Here is a 15,553-nt window from a genome sequence, read left to right on the forward strand (position 1 = left end):
GCTGGTCCACTGTTCCACGGCCGGGACGAAAACCACACTGCTCCTCCTGAATCAGAGATTCGACTTCCCGACGGACCCTCCTCTCCAGCACCCCTGAATAGACTTTACCGGGGAGGCTGAGGAGTGTGATTCCTCTATAATTGGAACACACCCTCCGGTCCTCCTTTTTAAAAAGGGGGACCACCACCCCGGTCTGCCAATCCAGAGGCACTGTCCCCGATGTCCACGCGATGTTGTAGAGGCGTGTCAGCCATGACAGCCCTACAACATCCAGAGCCTTTAGGAACTCCGGGCGGATCTCATCCACCCCCGGGGCCTTGCCACCGAGGAGCTTGCCAACCGCCTCAGTGACTTCAACCCCAGAGATCGAAGAGCCCACCTCAGAGTCCCCAGACTCTGCTTCCTCAAAGGAAGGCGTGTCGGTGGAATTGAGGAGGGCTTCGAAGTATTCTCCCCACCGACTCACGACGTCTTGAGTCGAGGTCAGCAGTACACCATCTTCACTATACACAGTGTTAATAGTGCACTGCTTTCCTCTCCTCAGACGCCGAATGGTGGACCAGAATTTCCTCGAAGCCGTCCGGAAGTCGTTTTCCATGGCCTCACCGAACTCCTCCCATGTCCGAGTTTTTGCCTCGGCGACCGCTGAGGCCGCAGTCCGCTTGGCCAGCCGGTACCTGTCAGCTGCCTCCGGAGTCCCACAGGCCAAAAAGGCCCGATAGGCCTCCTTCTTCAGCTTGACGGCATCCCTTACCGCTGGTGTCCACCAGCGGGTTTGGGGATTGCCGCCACGACAGGCACCAACCACCTTACGGCCACAGCTCTGATCGGCCGCCTCAACAATGGAGGTGCGGAACATGGCCCACTCGGACTCAATGTCCCCCACCTCCCCCGGGACAAGGGAGAAGTTCTGCCGGAGGTGGGTGTTGAAACTCTTTCTGACAGGGGATTCTCCCAGACGTTCCCAGCAGACCCTCACAATACGTTTGGGCCTGCCAGGTCTGGCCAGCATCTTCCTCCGCCATCGGAGCCAACACACCACCAGGTGGTGATCAGTTGACAGCTTCGCCCCTCTCTTCACCCCAGTGTCCAAAACATGCGGCCGCAAGTCCGATGACACGATTACGAAGTCGATCATCGAACTGCAGCCTAGGGTGTCCTGGTGCCAAGTGCACATATGGACACCCCTATGTTTGAACATGGTGTTCGTTATAGACAAACCGTGAGGAGCACAGAAGTCCAATAACAGAACACCACTCGGGTTCTGATCGGGGGGGCCGTTCCTCCCAATCACGCCCCTCCAGGTCTCACTGTCATTGCCCACGTGAGCGTTGAAGTCCCCCAGTAGAACGAGGGAGTCCCCAGAGGGGGCGCTCTCTAGCACACCCTCCAAGGACTCCAAAAAGGGTGGGTATTCTGAACTGCTGTTCGGTGCATAAGCACAAACAACAGTTAGAACCCGTCCCCCCACCCGAAGGCGGAGGGAGGCTACCCTCTCGTCTACCGGGGTAAACCCCAAAGTACAGGCGCCAAGCCGGGGGGCAATAAGTATGCCCACACCTGCCCGGCGCCTCTCACCATGGGCAACTCCAGAGTGGAAGAGAGTCCAACCCCTCTCGAGAGGATTGGTACCAGAACCCAAGCTGTGTGTGGAGGAGAGTCCGACTATATCTAGTCGGAACTTCTCTGCCTCACACACCAGCTCAGGCTCCTTCCCTGCCAGAGAGGTGACATTCCATGTCCCAAGAGTTAGCTTCAGCAGCTGGGGGTCGGACCGCCAAGGCCCCCGCCTTTGGCTGCCACCCAACTCCCTACGCACCCGACCCCTTTGGCCCCTCCCACAGGTGGTGAGCCCATGGGAAGGGGAACCCACGTTGCCTTTTCGGGCTGAGCCCGGCCGGGCCCCATGGGGGCAGGCCCGGCCACCAGACGCTTGCCTTCGAGCCCCACCTCCAGGCCTGGCTCCAGAGGGGGGCCCCGGTAACCCGCGTCCGGGCAAGGGAAACTGGGGTTCATTAATGTTGCTCATCATAAGGGGTCTTTTTGAGCCATACTTTGTCTGGCCTCTCACCTAGCACCTGTTTGCCATGGGTGACCCTACCAGGGGCTTGAAGCCCCAGACAACATAGCTCCTAGGATCATTGAGACACGCAAACCCCTCCACCACGATAAGGTGATGACTCATGGGGGGGGATCGGAATTTTAATAAAAAATAAATAAATAAATAAAAATTCCAACAAATTCCAGAAATACAATGGCATTGCCAAAAGAAACAAAAATATATATGGCGAAAAAAAACAGACAAGGCTGAAAAAGCAGTTTCTGCTGGTGCACCCCTCTTTAAAATAAACAGCTGTATTTTAAGCCAAAAGAACTGTTGTGTTTGATAGAACAATATGTCTATATGCTGCCATAGCAAATTCATGGCGCATTAAGTCCCCGAACTATTTTTAATGTATCCGTTTTACCCTGAAAACCCCCGTTTACAGACGTCAAGCAACCACTTTTGTTTCAAGCTAGACATAAAAAGAAGGTAAGTAATCGTATTTATTATTCAAAATGTCTGTCATTTTTAGCTTGGAACCATTAATTGATGTCTAATATTTAGTTAAAAAAAAAAAAAAAAAAAAAAAAAAAAAAAAAAAAAAAAAAAAAAGACTTTGAAAAATTATTCACTTGCATATTTTAAACTTTTAAACAAATTACCTCACAAGGCATCTGTAAATATGTCACGGATATCTACCTTTTAACTATGGCTTAATTGTATTTTTTTCGTTACTGTCGTATTTTCCCCAATATTTTAGATGATAAATGATCGATCCAAACAAAGAAAAATTGAAAAAAAAAAAAAAAAGTTTGAAAAAGTAAATATATGAAAAAGAAAATCTCTACCACTCCATGATGTCTGCGATTTCTGCATCGCGACCCTTGTTATATGAACATGTTTCACCCATAAAATCCCCCCAAAATCTGGCTGTGGCCATTCACAATTGTGTCTTGACACTCGGTGATACATGCAACATGGAGTTTTTGGATCAAAAAGACGTAAGTACAGGATAATATCTAGTTAAAATCATGGCGTCTTTAATTATGCTCTCGCGTGCTCTCACCTTCAGTTACGATTTTGCTGTTTAATTAATCTTATTAAATATATATATTTTTTAAATGCCCTCCTGTTCAAAAATTTTCTTCCCCCAGAAAATTGAGATTGTAAGTTTTCCAATGATGTATCACGCATGCATATTGGACAATTTTGAAATTTCGCCAAATTGGTGGTCTCAGAGCGGAACTTCAATTCACCTGAGTGTTTTCCGCCACATACGTTTTATACTCCTCAATACTCACGGAATAGCGGAAGTATTGTAAACTGTTCAGTACTGTTACCTGTTTTGTCTCCCCCTCCAGCCAAAAGAAAAAAAAAAAGAGACTTTTTTGGTATCGGATCAGGACTTTGCATCGGCAGATTCTCAAAGTCAGGTGACTTGGATTTGGGTGCCTAAATATTTCTCTCAGCACGACGTTATCTATATAAACTGGTACTATTACACTGTACTAGAACCGATTACATGACCATATTAGGCTTAAAGAATTCACAAAAATCATCAAATTCCGACTAGAAAAATCTACAGAAATGAAATATCACCTGTCCAAAGAGCATAGGTGCCCCCTAGTGGGGAAAACATTTACTATCATCAAAATAAAATGATCAAATCTCTGGTTTTCCGTGGTCTATTGGTGCCAAGTGAAAATTGGAAGAGGAGTTGAAATCCATGCTTTCAAGCCTCTATGTGAAATATATTTTTTTCTGTACCCCCAATGCTTTAAAGACACCACGAGATTGATCAGGGTGGTGTGATTATAGGATTTCCGACTGTAAGCTTGTGTGTGGTCATGTGACTATATTGTCACATCTGATTGGTATAATGGAGTCATGTGAATATTGTTTCAACGTCTCACTGGTGAAACTGGTAGAGCCCATGTGGGCATCTCTGGTATAAATAAAGTGAAATTTAGGATTTAGGATAAAGAGGTTTAGGATAAAGAGGGAAAGTATCGAATGTTGTATAGCCCAAAGTAACGGAGTAAGAGCAGCATTTTTTCTCCACAAATCCAAAAATTACACTAAGAAGTCCATTTTTACACAAAAGGTTACTCAACTAAGTGTAATGGGGTAAATGTAACACTAGGGTGACCAAACGTCCTCTTTTGCCCGGACAAGTCCTACTTTCACGTAGTATCCTCGTCATCCGGGCGGGTTTTATAAATTCATAAAAATGTCTGGTTTTTATTATTTTTCATGGGACCAATTTGAAGAGAATCCCTCCCGCCGCTGGGTGGCAGCGCCTACCTGCGATGACATGGCTCCTAGTAGTAGAGAGGGAAGAAGTAGTTCTTGTTTTTGTTGGCAGTTTACCCCTATCATGAGGCATTACCGCCATCTACTGGGTTGACGATTTGGCCACAACGCCTGCCCAGTTGTTAAGTTTTTTACGATAAATAGGTATATAATGGCAACTGTTGACTTCTGTCGGAGCTTTGACTGTAAAATCCCGTTTGGTGTCGCATCGTTGCGCTGCCGATGATTGTAAACTATCACAAAGTTTGATTTTTGCCTTAGCTAGCTATCAGTAAACTAAACCACGCGAGGCATTATGGCAAACGTAGTTTTGAACTGCTACGTTTGAAAACATGCTGGTTGAATAGTTTGTCAGTTTATTTCGGTTATTGTTTGTGTGCAATCTAGAACATTGAATGAGAATATCAATTGAATGGGAATAACAATTCGTCAAGGACAATTGTCGTGATAGTAATTTATAAAAATGTTTAGATGGCACATAGCCTACTGTGTGTATGTGTATTGACTGGACTACATTTCCATGGGTCTGCATTGTATATATATTATTATTATTATTTTATTATTTCAAACTGCATTTTTCCATCCAGAGTGAGGGGGCACTCTTTGAATTTATTAAAGTGATATAGGCATCTTTGAGTGAACTTCGAGTAAAATTCAAGTATTTTGAGGCCGGGCTGAGTGTCCTTTTTTTTGGAAATCAAAATATGGGCACCCTATGTAACACGTTACTACCTCTACTACAAACCTCTTTAGTTCTAGTCTACTTTTATTGTATTCTCATAAAGATATAAAGAATCACAGATTTGCAGTTCTATAGCAATACCGTATGTTTTGTAATAAACATTTCTTGAATTTTAATGACCAAGAAAAGAACAGATATGTACCATCCTCACCCAATGAGGCATCCAAATTGTCCATGCGAACCTCCTGCCCCAGCCACCAGGTCAGGTTACAGATGCTTCTCTTTCTGGTGATGTTGCTCAAAAACATTTTGATGGCATCATCAAACCTCATTAATTCTCCTCCTCGCTCTGCACAGGTTCTTTTTGCTTGGGGCCAGGATTTAGATTCCAGCCAAATCTCATAACAAACATTCTTGAAAATAAGTTCACATTGTGAGGATCTTCTGTCAGCTTGACAGAGTTCAGTTGTTTCAGATAAATATCTCACAGCAATCCACAAAAAGACTGCAACTCTGGCAAACATGTTTGCTCTTTCTATACTGCATCTAGCAAAAGGCGTTTAATAGTGCCGAGAGAGATGATGTATCACCAAATGGGCAAGGTTACTTCTGCTGAGATGTAAATCACAGCCCTTTCTTCAGAAAAACTCTGCATGTGTTCTTAATACATTAGGAAAATCACTGCAGACACCCAAACAAGATGCAAAATGAAAGCTCTATTGCAAGTTTGACCAGTATGAATAGTTGCCTGTCTCTACATTTGTCCTGCTATTTGCTAGCAATGAATCCCGGTTATAGTCTACTATTCGCTTGCAATCTGGGATAGTCTGTTCTATTATTTGCACTGAGATAAGGATTAGGTGGCTGAAAGATTTACAGGTAGAACAATAGATGACCTCATTAGGAAAGAATTTTATGTAGGAATATTGAAACAACATAAAGACATCAATCAGCCAGATGTACAATGACATGTACAATTTGGCCATCTGCCAAACAGGTTACAAAGAGACTTAGGGATACTAAAGTCTATGTTTTGAAATGATAATCAAGTTCTGATCTCAGTCCCTTAGTATTTAAAATTTCAGGCACGGCGGTTGCCAAACAAGGCTCAGTAGCATCAATTTTTTTCTGGAGGAATGGACAAAACCTCCTGCTGCCCATTGTGAGGAGCTTAACGAAAGATATCCAACACTTTTAACAGAAGTCATATGGTTTGAAGTTGGTTGAATTCAAACCATCTATAAAATATGCCATATTTCTTCTGTAAATTATTGTTGGAATAAGACACACTACGAATATATACATTCAACATACTGTACATAAGTACTGTATTTGTTTATTATAACAATAAATCAACAAGATGCCATTAATAATATTAACATTCTGTTAAAGTGATCCATGGATAGAAAGACTTGTAGTTCTTAAAAGATAAATGTTAGTACAAGTTATAGAAATTTAATATTAAAACCCCTCTTAATGTTTTCGTTTTAATTAAATTTGTAAGATTTTCGAACAAAAAATAAACTAGTAGCTCGCCATTGTTGATGTCAATAATTACACAATGCTCATGGATGGTGCCATAAAATCAGTCGCACCCAAGCGCCAGCAGAGGGCGACAAAACACAAAAAAACACAAGTAACAAATGGACATGACACTGTCATTTTAATCTGTTTGAGCGGGGCATGTGCGTTAATTGCATCAAATATTTTAACGTGATTAATTAAAAAAGTTAATTACCGCCCGTGATAATTTTGACAGCCCTACTTACAGTGGGGAGAACAAGTATTATACTTGTTCTCCCCACTGTATAACAGATGTCATTTAGTGTTATCTGGCAAATTATCTCACTTTTGAACGGATATAAACGATCCAAGCTAAGATAGTGACATAATTTGCTCGATGACACTTAGGCTAGGTTGATACTACAGGTCTTAATACACAAATTCAATTTTTTATCATGTTTTTTTGGCATGCCCGTTCAGACTGCCTTTGTCCATTGAGATCATTCAAATATTACGCTTGCTCACTAATTCGCAGTCCGACACGCGCTGAGCAAGAAGACCCGCATGCGCAGAAGCATCAAAACAAATGACCACACATGCTGGCTGTCGTCCGTCATTCCAGGGATATCATATTTTGCTTTTAAAAAAAGAAGACACAAATAACAGACAAACTGTAAAAAAATTTCAGTGTAAAATAACGGTAAAGAGCTGGTAGCAGGTTTGCCATTTATATACTGTTGTTTTACAGTCTTGGTAATGTAAAAATGTTTCACATTAATTGTCCGTTATCCAGAAAAACTGTTGATTCCTGTATTTATAGAAAATACAGTAAAAGTCTGTCAGCAGAATTGCCATTACCAGACTATTATTTTACAGTCTTGGTAATGTAAAAATGTTTCACAGTTATAGTCCGTAATCCAGAAAAACGGTTGATTCCTGTATTTATAGAAAATACAGTAAAAGTCCGTTGGCTGGATTGCTATTACCAGACTTATTTTACAGTCTTGGTAATGTAAAAATATTTAACAGTAGTAGTACAATCCAGAATTCACAGTAAAGAGCAGCCAACTGAGGAGCTGCAGTATGCTGCGTTTTGACGATATACTGTGTTTTAACGGGATTTGGGAAAATGACTACAGTCTATGAATGCATATACTGTATTTCAGTTTAGTACAGAAGCCATGTGCTAATGGCCGCTGCTGGCACATTTCATCTTTTAATTCTGCTGCTTACCGGCTGCCTCTCTGGTTCTCTTTTGCCAACGTCTCCAGCTGCACAGGACTGCAAGTATCAATAGCCAAACCAGGCTGCCATCTTCCTTTCCTGCTTTTATAGCTCTGGGTTGCTCATGGGTTGATTGGCCAATCTCTTCCAGCTGTGCATCGTTTCCATAGTGCTTGCATGCCGGTGATTTTCCAGTTCACGCCCTGGTTGTCTGCTCAATGCTTTTTTGATGATGTTTATCAGGGTTTGACTTTACAATGCGTGAAAAATCATTGTCCGTAATACTCCCATTCTTCGCATGGATTCTTCAATATGAAGAAGTAAGAGTTTGTAAAAAGAAAAAAAAAAAAATTGGAGCAAAAAAGCACCTGTCTAATTTACTCCAAATGTAAACATTGGTCTCATGTGTGATGTGGGGACAAAGTTTGTCACAGCCAGTGACGTTTCCGCAGTAATTCACCGCTATACCACTAGATTGGTGTGGCTTTGTCTTTGTGTGGTTTGGGGGGACTCTTGTTGAATTCCTTTATTTTCCACTGGTCATTGACAGCAATGGCAATGGAGATGAAACGTGTGCATTTGCAGCTGCAGCTGATTAATATTAAACAACAAATGTTGTCAATACAAATGTTGAAGCGTAGGCGACACAGAAGTCATTTGTGAATGTTTGAAAATGGTGTTGTTGTTGTGCTGAACCGCGAACAGTGGTCTGAGCGGACCAATCGCAGTCCTTCGACGTTCACGTCAAGCGCGTTGACGTGACGTGTAGTCAGGACTTTTTGGAGGTGCACGTCAGGCTATGGCGTAGGATCATAATCGGGTCTGCGTTAATGGCGTAGGTCCGCCGTCACTGCTACACAGAAGCATAAATCAGCCTTCGGGGTGGTGGAATACTTCAATTTTTGGAGAAGGGCCAGTTTAGATCAGAGTGGGGATACAACAAGAAACATATAACATATGAGTAGAGTAGAATGGAGGTGACGTCAAATAATATAATAATATAGCCTATAGGCCAACAAAGCATCCAGTCTGGCGCTTGCGTCGATGTGATTGTGTTGTAGTCTGAGGCTCAACTCCCATACATCATCCGCTACAGCTAACGCTAATGCATTTAGCTAACATTTGCAACATCAACATTTAAAACTACTAACAATCAAAACATAAACATAATAAATGTATTAAATAAGTAATAATATAAATAGAGAAATAATTGAAAATAAATTTTATCGTATTGTAACTCTACTGTTGGATACATATGAGACACTTGCATTTTGCCTTTTTAACTGCTCACTAGCAAACATCTTATATTTATTTCCCCCCAAAAATTCACTCAGCTGCCTCTTTTCCAAAATAATAGAAAACTCTTCTGGCACTCCAGAGGAATTAACATCAATAATATATATTGCTATCCAGCAATCCTCAGAACTTTAGTTTAATATACAATAATTTAGGTAATATGTGTAAGACTTAATTAACTTAATTAACCGTTTATAAAATGGTACACATAAATCCCAATATAAGTTGAAGAACAAGCACTGAAGAGCAGCTAATGTCATCTAAAGTCATCCTCGAAAGAGTCTCCAACATCCAAATTATGGCTAATTATGTCCTCCAGGATTTGATGGCAAATTATTTGCGGTGTCTAGTTATTTTAATTTAAATTGGCAAAAAACATAGTCTATATTGCCACAATGTAAAAGATGTCAGATTTCTGACCATGCTCCAAATTTCCAGTCAAAACTCAGTTTCCCAAAAATACGGTAGTGTCATGAAATTGAAACATTAACACACCGTTTACAGCATTTGTCTTGTTGCTTTAATGCTGGTAACCCACAATGCATTGCTGACTACAGTAATAAACTGTTTAACACAAAAACGGTATTTTAGTGTTCAAAATCGGCTGTAAATTTACAGCAATTTTTTACAGTGTAGGCATCCACGTGGCGTGTGCGCTCTTGACTCCCCGAGTGTCTTGGCATCCCGCTACATGGCATAGGAGCATCTCGCATCAACACAATCCCCCATCTGCCTCCTAGCTGCTCATCCTTGTTGTCTCCGGTGATATAATTTTAACACTTAATGGCCTTGGACCAAAATACATGCTTGATTTGTTAGATTCCTATGAAACATCTAGACCCCTAAGGTCGTCTGGAACCGGTCTCCTGTATGTTCCAAGAACAAGAACCAAGCAAGGTGAGGCAGCATTTAGTTATTGTGCTCCTCGCCTCTGGAACAAGTTACCTTAGGGTCTGAAGTGTGCTCAAACTGTTAGCTCCTTTAAATCAGGGCTAAAAACGTTTTTGTTTAGCCATGCATAACCATAACTGTTTATATATTTCAATCTATTTGCTTTCTTTTCCTCTTGTGCATTATTATTATTATTTTCTATATTTATTATAATTTTTTTGTTTTTTTATTCTATTCAATTTATGATTAAATTCGATTTTTATGCATATTTTTTATTTCCTATTTCGACTGTCTTTGTTTTTACATCTTATTGATTTTAATGTGACCTTTATGATCTTCATGTGATGTAAAGCACTTTGAATTGCCTTGTGTTGAATTGTGCTATATAAATAAATTTGCCTTGCTTTGCCTTTTGCATTGAAGTACATCTGAATCATTTGTGCTTACAAGTGAACATGAGCTATTTCCCCTAGTTTACTTAGAACTTGTTATGCTATCGTTTCCCTTAAGACAGTGCTTCTCAATTATTTTCTGCTACGCGCCCCCAGGAAGATGTAAACATTTCGCGCCCTACCCCTACTCTCTTCCGCCGCGGTAAATAGTATCATTTGTCTATAAAATAATTATTGTCATAAGTACACCTCTGTATAGCATTGTGTCCTTTGTAATATTAAAGAAAAAAAGTAATATAGCTCAACTTACAATACACTGTAAAAAAAAAAATTCAGTGTAAAATTACAGTAAAGAGCAGGCAGCAGGGTTGCCATTTATATACGGTTATTTTGTAGTCTTGGTAATGTAAAAATGTTTCACAGTAATGGTCCGTAGTCCAGAAAAACTGTTGAGTCCTGTATTTCTAGAAAATACAGTAAAAATTCTGTAAGCAGGATTGCCATTATCAGACTGTTATTTTACAGTCTTGGTAATGTAAAAATGTTTAATAATAGTAGTCTGTAATCGAGGAAAAACTGTATATTCCTGTATTACTATAATTCACAGAGCAGGCAACTGAAGAGCTGCATTATGCTGCGTTTTTAACGATATACTGTGTTTTCGCGGTATTATTTGGGAAAAGGACTTTACAGTCAACGAATGCATATATTTCCATCCGGTACAGAAAAAAATGCTGATGTCAGGTGCGAAAAAGAACAGGTTTTATGTAATTCTGTTGGCATGCAGTGAAAACGGACAGGAACTAGAGATATGGTGCAGCCGGGTCGTGTAGGTCAGGCAGAGCAGGCTGGCGATCTGGCGTAATCGGGTCAAGCAGGACAGGTTGAGCTCAATGGAGAGCTGTTGTAGTCGGGTCAAGCAGGACAGACTGAGCAAGTTCATTGGGCTGGAACTCTGGCATAGTCAGGTCAAGCAGGACAGGCTGAGTCAGAAGTGGTGATCGGTCAAGGACAAACGATGAACTGATACTGACTTTGGGAGGCCGTGCCTTAAATGCACAGCTGGTAACAAGTTGCAGGTGGCGGTAATTAGGAGTGATTGAAAGATGAATTCCCTGAGAGGTGGAGTGGCAGCAGGCTAAAGGCCGAATTATGCTTCTGCGGCCATGTCTACACCTAGCAGGGTTTTCTAAAACAGAGGATCCTGCCCTAATACGTCGGCAATAAATAATTACGCCCACACCTGCAGGTTTGTAAAAAAAAATAAAAATAAAAATAAAAAACCTTCCACAGCCAATCACATTCATTCATTTTTAAGTACATTCATAACAATCCGCGAAAAATAATTGTCCATAATACCCCTATTCTTCACATGGGTTCTTTAATATGAAGAAGCGAGTGAAATTAAATTAGTGGAGAAGGGCCAGTTTGGATCAGAGTGTGGATAGAACAAGAAACATATATAACATATGAGTAGAATAGAATGGAGGCGACGTCAAATAATATAATATGATAATACAGCCTATAGGCCAACAAAACATCCAGCCTGGTGTTTGCGTCGATGTGACTGTGTTGTAGTCTGAGGTTCAACTCCCATACATCATCCACTGCTGCTAACGTTAATGCATTTAGCTAACATTTGTAACATCAAAATCTAACACTTCTTACAAAATCAAAACATAAACATAATAAATTTATGATTATAAAAAATAATATAGAGAAAAATTTTTAAATAAATTTTATCGTATTATAACTCCACTGTTATAACGATAGGAGACACTCGGATTTTGCCTTTTTAACCGATCACATGCAAACACCTTTTATTTATTTCCCCAAAACATTCACTCAGCGGCATCTTTTGCAAAACAATAGAAAACTGCCCTCTACTGGCACTCCAGACGAATAAACATTAATATTATATGTCACTATCGAGCTAGTTCAGTTTAATATAAAATATTTTAGGTAATATGAGTAAGACTTAATTAACTTACCGTTTATAAATTGGTACACATAAATACCAATATAAATTGAAGAACAAGCACTGTAGAGCATCAAATGTCATCTAAAGTGATCCTCTGAAGAGTCTCCAACATCCAAATTATGGGTAATTAGGTCCTCCAGGATTTGATGGCAAATTATTTGTGGTGTCTATTTACTTTAATTTAAATTGGCAAAAAACTAGGGCTGTCAAACGATTAAAAATTTTAATCGAGTTAATCACAGCTTAAAAATGAATTAATCGTAATTAATCGCAATTCAAACCATCTATAAAATATGCCATATTTTTCTGTAAATTCTTGTTGGAATGGAAAGCCACAAGACGGATATATACATTCAACATACTGTACATAAGTACTGTATTTGTTTATTATAACAATAAATCAACAAGATGGCATTAACATTAACATTCTGTTAATGCGATCCATAGATAGAAAGACTTGTAGTTCTTAAAAGATAAATTGTAGTACAAGTTATAGAAAATTTTTATTAAAGCCCCTCTTAATGTTTTCGTTTTAATAAAATTTGTAAAATTTTTAATCAAAAAAATAAACTAGTAGCTCGCCATTGTTGATGTCAATAAATACAAAATCAGTCGCACCCAAGCGACAGCAGAGGGTCACAAAACACAAAAAAACACACGTAACAAGTGGACATGTCACTGTGCTGTCATTTTAATCTGTTTGAGCGGGGCATGTGCATTAATTGCGTCAAATATTTTAACGTGATTAATTTAAAAAATTAATTACTGCCCGTTAACGCGATAATTTTGACAGCCCTAAAAACATAGTCTATATAGCCACAATGTGCAAGATGTCAGATTTCTGACCATGCTCCAATTTTCCAGTCAAAACTCAGTTTCCAAAAAATATGGTAGTGTCATGTAACTGAAATATGAACATACCGTTTACAGCATTTGTCTTGTTGCTTTAATGTTGGTAACCCACAATGCATCGCTAACTACCCACAATGCATTGCTAACTACAGTAATAAACTGTTTAAGTCAAAACGGTATTTTAGTGTTCAAAATTGGCCATAAATTTACAGCATTTTTTATAGTGTAAAGTTTAACTTTATTAACATTGTTTTGTTTGTAACAGAAAAAAACAATAAAGAGCATCAATTTGCCTGAATTAAAGAAAACATGTCAAATCCAAACTGTAAAAATACACTCAACTCAACACTGAATATGACACTGAAAAATAAAATGTAAAAAAAAAAAAACAATAAATATTTATAAATTTAAACTGAGTAGCAACATTAACTCATGAGGACAATATTCCAAACAATTCGACAAAAAAAAAAAAAAAAAAAAAAAAAATAATAATAATAATAATAATACAACAAAAACGACGGCTATTGGACAGAGGCAAAGTTTTTATTTTTGCTTCAGGCAGTATCAGCTCCTTTGCTATGATGTGGAGTTATTTTGCACATATCTCCAGTGCTTTCTCTTTCTCTCCACCTGCTCTACTGGCTCGGACTTTGGTTACGTCGCTAGACTTCAGCTCTAAATAACATTCTGTTTATATGCTTTGAAGTTATTTATATTATTCAGCCTTAAAAAATCTGCCTTGAATTATTATTTAAGGGTAACATGGAGTTGTCTGGAACTCCAGAATCACCGCTGTTCCAGCGATAGAGTCTGGCGACCGTTCCGCAGATCAAATTCTCAGGACGGAGCAAGCCACAGCAAACATACTGCGACGGGCAGACGTGACGTTGGCAAAGCGACAAGAAACTCTAGCGCGAGGAAGTAAAGATACGAGGAGAGCGGAGAACTGAGAAGTTTATTCAACATGGCTAGCGCATGACAGACTGTTGTCAATGACTGTCAGTTGCTGGGGTTTTAGCGACTCGAAACATATTCTCGGCTCTCCCGTTCGCCATCTGTGCTGTTGTGGAGACGACCTCCGATGCGCAAGAGTGACGTTGCTCGTTAAGAACACGTCACGCAAATAAACGAATCTGATGTTAATTCTGGCTCGAGAGGCTAATGAGGAGCTGGGTTCCAGACTGTTCTCCCGGTGTTCGATTAATACAGGGAGAACAGTCTGGTCATGCCAGGCAAAACATGGGGAGTGATGGGAACTGGGGCAGGCATTAACTGGAATTCCATTATTTCTTATGAACAAAATAAATTCATGATACCTGCATTTTCACAATACGAGCTTGGTTGTGGAACGGATTGTGCTCTTATCATGAGGGTCCACTGTATTTTAGATTAAATTAGATGATGATGTTTTGACAACTTTGTTGCTGTAACATTTCAGAAATTTGGATGAAAAACATTCATTTAAAAAAAGGCATCTCCAAATAATGACAATATTGATCAATGTTTTCCATTTACATCATTTTGATGTGATTGTGCTTTATTACTTATTCCAGGAATTTAAGTATCGAAGTGCACTATTCCAAACACAGCTTGAAGTTCAACGCTGAATATAAAACCCTGCTACTTGTCACAAAAACAAGACAAGTGACCGTCACCATCCCTGAGGAAGGTTCGTATTTTCATCAAAATGAAGTAAGGCTTTTTTTGCTTCCCACCTTAATATCAATTAACATCAAGGATCTTCCTGAGTTAACCTTACATCAATGAATTAAACGTTTTGTAGCAGAAAATTTGTGTTTGCATTTCCCTCCGGGATGGTTGTATTCCTGATCTTTTTTTTTGTTTTGTTTTAGCTCTTTGGAGTTTAATCTTTCTTCACCCTGCCATTATTTGAAGGTTTTCTCTGGCAGCGCTCCACTCTGTTTTGTGTAGCAATCTGGCAGGTGACTCAAAGTGAGGGAAGGACGAAACCTTATGAGTCAGGTAACACATATAAACAAAAAACACAACACAATTATCAAAGCAGTTCTTAGTATATTAGAAAATCAGTAACTCAATGTCTATGTACCAGGTTTAGGAAAGACCAATACAGTACTACCATAATTTTCGGGTTATAAGCCGCTACTTTTTCCCTTCATTTTGAATTATAGTCCAGTGTGCTTTATTTGTTGATTTATTTAGTTTAATAGGTAACACTTTATTTGACAGCGGTGTCATAAGACTGTCATAGGACCGTCATAATTATGACATGACGCTGTCATGGGCAAATTCTGTCACAAAATCCAGTCCGGATCTTTTACATCCATTCAAAAGTGCGATCATTTACTGCATAACATTTAATGACATCTGTCATAAGCCACCATTAATGCTCATGA

At 39.7% G+C, this 15,553-nt stretch overlaps 1 protein-coding gene across 1 annotated transcript in view; it reads right to left on the reverse strand.

Annotated features, from left to right (window-relative positions):
• The window catches only part of pkd1l3 (polycystic kidney disease 1-like 3), a 52,768-nt gene extending 44,937 nt beyond the window's left edge, over window positions 1–7,831 (reverse strand). The window contains exon 1 of the mRNA XM_057842452.1: window positions 7,776–7,831. The gene's annotated coding sequence lies outside the window, so the exon portion shown is untranslated. The remainder of the gene's footprint in view (window positions 1–7,775) is intronic.
• Between the last annotated feature and the right edge of the window lie 7,722 nt (window positions 7,832–15,553).

Source organism: Corythoichthys intestinalis, chromosome 1 (genome assembly GCF_030265065.1).
Source record: "Corythoichthys intestinalis isolate RoL2023-P3 chromosome 1, ASM3026506v1, whole genome shotgun sequence".
NCBI lineage: Eukaryota > Metazoa > Chordata > Actinopteri > Syngnathiformes > Syngnathidae > Corythoichthys > Corythoichthys intestinalis.